This window comes from Tachysurus fulvidraco, chromosome 22 (genome assembly GCF_022655615.1).
Source record: "Tachysurus fulvidraco isolate hzauxx_2018 chromosome 22, HZAU_PFXX_2.0, whole genome shotgun sequence".
Classification (NCBI taxonomy): Eukaryota; Metazoa; Chordata; class Actinopteri; order Siluriformes; family Bagridae; genus Tachysurus; species Tachysurus fulvidraco.
In genome coordinates this window covers 14841971-14848327 of record NC_062539.1, presented here as the reverse complement: position 1 = coordinate 14848327, position 6357 = coordinate 14841971, and the positions used below count along the sequence as shown (strand labels likewise).

The window sequence follows — 6357 nt, the reverse complement described above, 5'->3', positions numbered from 1 at the left end:
TTGTACCTTAACCTCTTCAAGGGCCACAAGAAAGATCCATCCATCTACAGTATAGTGACTAGCCAAAGAAGAACTGATGCTAAATTGTTAGAAATACATTGTACATTGTTACCTTTAATATCCACTATTTTGCACCCTTGCCTAAATATTAGGCAAGTATAGTGTGATGTGATGTTCTTGTGAGGTTATTCTACTACATACCGATTTGACATTTTGTACCTCAACCCTGAGCATGTTAGCTTGCATGCACCAAGTTGTCGGCAGTGACCGTTTAGTGTGTGTTGTGTGGTGTACATGTGTTGCAAATGGCAGAGCGAGGGCTCGTCTGTCTGTGTCGGAGTGTGTGTGCCACGGCCAGTCCCAGGCAGGCCAACACAAATGAGGCCCATTCATTTCCTCGTGCCGGCATATGGCACACCGTTGTCCTCAGACACTCCGCCACCACTGGTGCAATTTGTTGGCACGTCCTGTCATTTCACACACAGGAGGCAAACAAGAATCAGGCATGAGGGCACGATGATGAGCCTGAAGCGTCCTTTTTACCATTCTTTATCTAGCTTAATTACCAATTTGTTTATTTGACAATCTGTAAAATGTCTTTTAAAGAACATGACAGGTTGCTTTATCAACAAGCCGTGAAGCCTTCCTAAAATATAGGCTATGTTGTCTCCAATATCAAAACAGTTTTTATTTCAATTAGAAAGTATTATAATGGGCTTATTGTCATCTCAGTCTTGTTATTTTCTGATTATCCTGATTATCTGGGACCGGGTTTTTATTAAGTCTACTAAGATCTTCAGCATCATCTCCTGCTAACACCATGTTTATGGATTAAGGGCTGGTTTTTCAGCCTGTTTATTCATCAAAGCTCATGTAACAACACAAAGATCAATGCTTATTCTGGTTTATTGAAATTTCCAGTTCAAATGCAGATTTATATCGACTCTGGTACATTTTCAGTAAATTATCTTTCAGTGATTTAAGCGGGGGGGCTTAGTGGTTAGCACGTTCGCCTCACACCTCCAGGGTTGGGGGTTCGATTCCCGCCTCCACCTTGTGTGTGTGGAGTTTGCATGTTCTCCCCGTGCCTCGGGGGTTTCCTCCGGGTACTCCGGTTTCCTCCCCCGGTCCAAAGACATGCATGGTAGGTTGATTGGCATCTCTGGAAAATTGTCCGTAGTGTGTGAGTGAATGAGTGTGTGTGTGCCCTGCGATGGGTTGGCACTCCGACCAGGGTGTATCCTGCCTTGATGCCCGATGACGCCTGAGATATGCACAGGCTCCCCGTGACCCGAGAAGTTCGGATAAGCGGTAGAAAATGAATGAATGAATGAATGATTTAAGCAGCTGCAGAACCCTGCAGAAATCTGAATACAAGTAACTTTCCCTGCATGTGTAACTTGTAATTAATGTATTTTTTTAATTAAAGATGGTCTATTTAAATTATTCATATATACTGATTGAAAATGTCCCATAAGAGCGAGGAGATTTTGCTAATGGACTGGTAAAACAGGTAAAAATGATAGATAACAAAATGTTTGATATGGAAGGTATGTTTGTAGTCATGAGAGTGAATACAAGTAGGAAACCTTCTGCTTTATTTTGAAAAAAAGAAAGTGCCAGTGAGCATTTTTAATCATCAGGACTATATCAGGCATCGTGTTGCCACACAGAGACGGAAACGGAGCCTGCTGAACTTCCTTAAACGCTGAACTTTCACAAGAAGGAAAGACGTATAGCAGCATAAAAATATGCATAAGCTGTGTCTAGACAGAGATAGCTAGGTCAAACATCTGAAGACAGTCACGCAGGATGGAACAAAGCATTTTTTTTTCTAAGAAGTCTTAAGCAGACACACCGTGATGAGATATGTATGATATGTATCACACCTTCCGTGCATCAATAGTGTCCAGGTTCCTGCTGATGGATTTGTTAATTACTTGTTAATTAGTTTGTATGATGGGTCCAAATTGGATTATAGTCCATGTACCAACAATCATCTACCTTTTCTTTCATGTCTTTCTAAAAATTTTCTCTCAGATCCACATTTTCTTTCATTTCTTCCATTCTATATCTGGGTACACGTCCAGGACAACCAGAGCTCAGCAAATGAACTCACTAACAAACTCCCAAAACTTTGCCAGTTCCAGTAGCGGACTGTAAAGATTAATGGATTTGGCTCGCATGTTTAGCACTTCTTCAATGAAGTGAGGAATAAGTGGCCCAGAGAGACGCTGTAAAAAAACAAAACAGAGGGCTGGTGGTTTGGGCTCAACTGGGTCTGTGATTAACAAATTCTTATTCCTTACATTGACGACTTGCTCGGTTTAACGGTGATGACAGAGACTGAATAATATGATAGATTTACACCAAGGTTTAATAGTGGAAATAAAAAGAAAGAAAGAATAAAAGAAACAACTAACAAGACAGTAAGTTTAATGATCTCTGATGCTCTCTTGGAGCGCACTGACGTATAATACATGTTAATACTCAGGATATCTTTAGCCTAAATTAGTTCCATAAATCATTTCACTAAACAGTCTTATCAGCATATAGATATGAACCAATAGATTCCATCTGCTGCCCCGGTTCTGGCCCTGCCCCAATGCGCTGGCATGTCACTGGCCGGCTTCCCACGTCAATCACGTCATGATGGATGAGGTGAGAGGTCGCGAACCTCAGCTGCATCTGAAGGCCCTGGCTGAGCTGCGTGTAAGCGTGAAATCGGCGGCTTGAGGTTTGAGTCGGGAACGAGGAGGCCGCTTAGGAGATCCGTGTTCATTTAGCAAAGCATGCTGGGAGAAGAGCTGTATGAGATCATGATGGCACAGTAGGATGCAGTAAAGGTGACAAGCAGGAAGAAGTCCGATTCTGATCGGACAGGAAGTCTGGATTAGACAGCAGCAGCTTTAAGAGAAGATTAGATCAGTGTGCTTGTTCTCATACAGCATCACTTACAGTGCTCAGCGTTAATCAGTACACCACGTTTGAAAAGTAACATTTTACACAATATCAGAAAAAAAGCAGGAAGTGACGGTGATGTAGAGGCGTGTCGCTGGAGGTCTAGGGGTAGATTGTTCATTTATTTATTTACTTGTTTAAATCTTTCATAAATCTTTCCAATTTTTCGTGACGGATTTGTGTGTGTGTGTGTGTGTGTGTGTGTGTGTGTGTGTGTGTGTGTGTGTGTGTGTGTGTGTGTGTGTGTGTGTGTGTGTGTAGTAACAGTAATTCGACCTAGACTGTTTCCCAGACTACACCATTTCTCTTTAATGTGGGTTAGACATAAACTGGAAATGTACAAAATAATTATGGTAAAAGAATATGACAAAAAAATCTTCGTCTGGCTTTATTTCTCTCTCTCTCTCTCTCTCTCTCTCTCTCTCTCTCTCTCTCTCTCTCTCTCTCTCTCTCTATCTATCTATCTATCTATCTATCTCTCTCTATCTGTATCTCTCTCTATCTCTCTATCTATCCATCTATCTATCTATCTATCTATCTATCTATCTATCTATCTATCTATCTATCTATCTATCTATCTATCTATCTATCTGTATCTCTATCTGTATCTCTCTCTCTCTCTCTCTCTCTCTCTCTCTCTCTCTCTCTCTCTCTCTCTCTCTCTCTCCACTGGGGAATTCTGAACATTGGAAAAGATAGATGTTGCAAAATGTCACCATCTTATTCAGTCCATACCTAGAAGACTTGGTGCTGTCCTTAAAAATCATGAAGGCAAATCAAAGTACTAGCTGTTTTTTAGTAGTTTTTATTGTGGGGTGAGCGATTTGAGTAAAACCGAAACTTTATATACTGTAATCTAAGTTATATTAACTTTACTTTCCTGTTATACGTTAAACTGTTATATTAAACTTAGTCTTGTCATTTTGGAAATAGTTTCTTGTTCATTGAGATATTGTGTAAAATTGTACTTTTTGAAGGGGGTGTAGTCATTGACGCTGAGCGCTGTATGTCAGGAGACGTTTATTTAACAAGTTTTGGAAGGAGTCTCCAGTGTCAGTCTCTTGTAAAAACGCCCATTTCTAAGACTCCTCTATTTAAAGTTTCTTGGTAATGTGAAAAGTTTCACTGTTTGTGTTTTTCACATCAAAAAAGAGAAAAAAGAGGAATAACTGCTTATATCTACTGTCACACTTTCACTCTTCTATTTCTACATTTTATATATACATATATGACGTGACGTGACATACGGCTCAGTACGGTGACCCATACTCAGAATTTGTTCTTTGCATTTAACCCATCCAAAGTGCACACACACACAGCAGTGAACACACACACACACCGTGAACACACACCCGGAGCAGTGGGCAGCCATTTATGCTGCGGCGCCCGGGGAGAAGTTGGGGGGGTTTGGTGCCTTGCTCAAGGGCTCCTCAGTCGTGGCCGGCCCGAGACTCGAACCCACAACCTTTGGGTTACGAATCAGACTCTCTAACCATTAGGCCATATATATATATATATATATATATATATATATATATATATATATATATATATATATATATAGAGAGAGAGAGAGAGAGAGAGAGATCTAACCCGCATTAAGGAAGAATGGTGCATTCTGGGAAACAGTCTAGGTCGAACTACTGTTACTTACACACACACACACACACACACACACACACACACACAAATCCGTCACATAAAGTGTGAAAGATTTATGAAGGATTTAAAAAAGTAAATAAATAAATGAACAATCTACCTCTAGACCTCCTGTGACACGCCTCTACATCACCGTCACTTCCTGCTTTTTTCTTCTTTTTTTTTCTTAAAGAAATTCCTAATTTCCAATATTTAATCAAACCTGCAGCGTGGCTCGGCTCCTCCTCTGTTCCTCTCTGTCCCGCTCGACCCCCGGCTGATTTACGCCTCACGTCTCCTTTATGACTACCTCTTTCATTCCCCTGACATCTAAAGTGAAAGGAATTTTATGCTTTTGATAACTATATGAGTTTCACTTTGTGCTGCGATTCACGGCCGTGTCACTGCGTCGTAAATAAACAGAGGAGGAATTTCCAGTCGCCGGGACCGAAAGAATGAAATAAAAGGCTCTTGTTTTTTATGAAAGGTCACGTCTGCGGGGGACGTGTTTTATCCCGCCGGTTGATTTTTACATGCATTTGTGTCCTTCGGAGTAAATAAAGATCCTGTTAGACAGAAAGTTAGAAAGCAGGTGCAGGTTTGACCTTTCACACGTGAACACACGTCTTGTGCCACGTGAAAAATAAGCACAGATTCAGAGCACACGTGAAGGAGACGGAGAGATGGAGAGCAACGTAAAAGGTCACGCTGGTGTTGGATTTGGTTATGAAGAATTATATAATAATAATAATAATAATAATAATAATAATAATAATAATAATAATAAATATTTAACTCATACTTTCCAGATTTTTTTCTTTTTCTACTTTCCCTTTTTCGTTCTTTCTTTCTTTCTTTCTTTCTTTCTTTCTTTCTTTCTTTCTTTCTTTCTTTCTTTCTTTCTTTCTTTCTTTTCCTTATTTTTTTTAATTCCTCCAACATTTTTTCTTTTATTTCCTCTTTTCCTTGTCCTTTCCTTCTCCCCCCCCTCTTTTTTCCCTTCTTTAATTCCGTCAATCATCCCATTCTTTCATTCTTTGTTCCTCTTTCATTCATCTTTTCCTTTAGTCATTTGTTTGTTTATTTGTTTGTTTGCTTCTATTCCTGCCATCATTCTTCTAAATACTTCTCTCTCTCTCTCTCTCTTTCATAATCTCTTGCTTTTTCTTTTCTTTTTGTTTGGTGAGCGTGCTAGTGAGAGCGTGAGTGTTTATGCAAGTGTTGGTGAGAATGTTGTTTTGAGGGTTTATGTGACTTTTCAAGCAAGTGTTGTGGAGAGTGTTTGAGTGAGTGTGTTTGTGATGTGGATTGTGTGAGTGTTTGTATGAGTGGATATGACTTTGTGAGTGTTTGTATAGGTTGTTGTGTTTGTGTGAGTGTTTGTGTTTGTATGTGTGTGTTTGTGTGAGTGTTTGTATGTGTGTGTTTGTGTTTTTGGGAGTGTTTGTGTGTGAGTGTTTGTGTTGGTGCTCGTGTGATTGTTTCTGTGAGTATTTCTGTGAGTGTGTGAGTGTTTGCATTTGTGTTTGTGTGAGTGTTTGTGTGTTTGTGTGAGTGTGTGAGTGTTTGTGTTGGTGCTTTTGTGAGTGTTTGTGTTGGTGTTGGTGTGAGTGTTTCTGTGAGTGTGTGAGTGGTTGTGTTGGTGTTTGTGTGAGTGTTTGTGTTGGTGTTTGTGTGTGTTTGTGTTGGTGTTTGTGTGTGTTTGTGTTGGTGTTTCTGTGAGTGTGTGGGTGTTTGCATTGGTGTTTGTGTGTGTTG

The 6357-nt window shown here is 40.1% G+C and overlaps 1 long non-coding RNA gene across 1 annotated transcript; it reads right to left on the bottom strand.

Annotated features, from left to right (window-relative positions):
* Positions 1-2359: 2359 nt before the first annotated feature.
* LOC113640394 lies at positions 2360-5331 on the bottom strand. Its single transcript, XR_003440048.2, has 2 exons — positions 4823-5331; positions 2360-2907 (listed from the first exon to the last, which is right to left on the bottom strand). It is a non-coding gene; the product is annotated as an uncharacterized LOC113640394 (long non-coding RNA).
* Positions 5332-6357: the final 1026 nt, after the last annotated feature.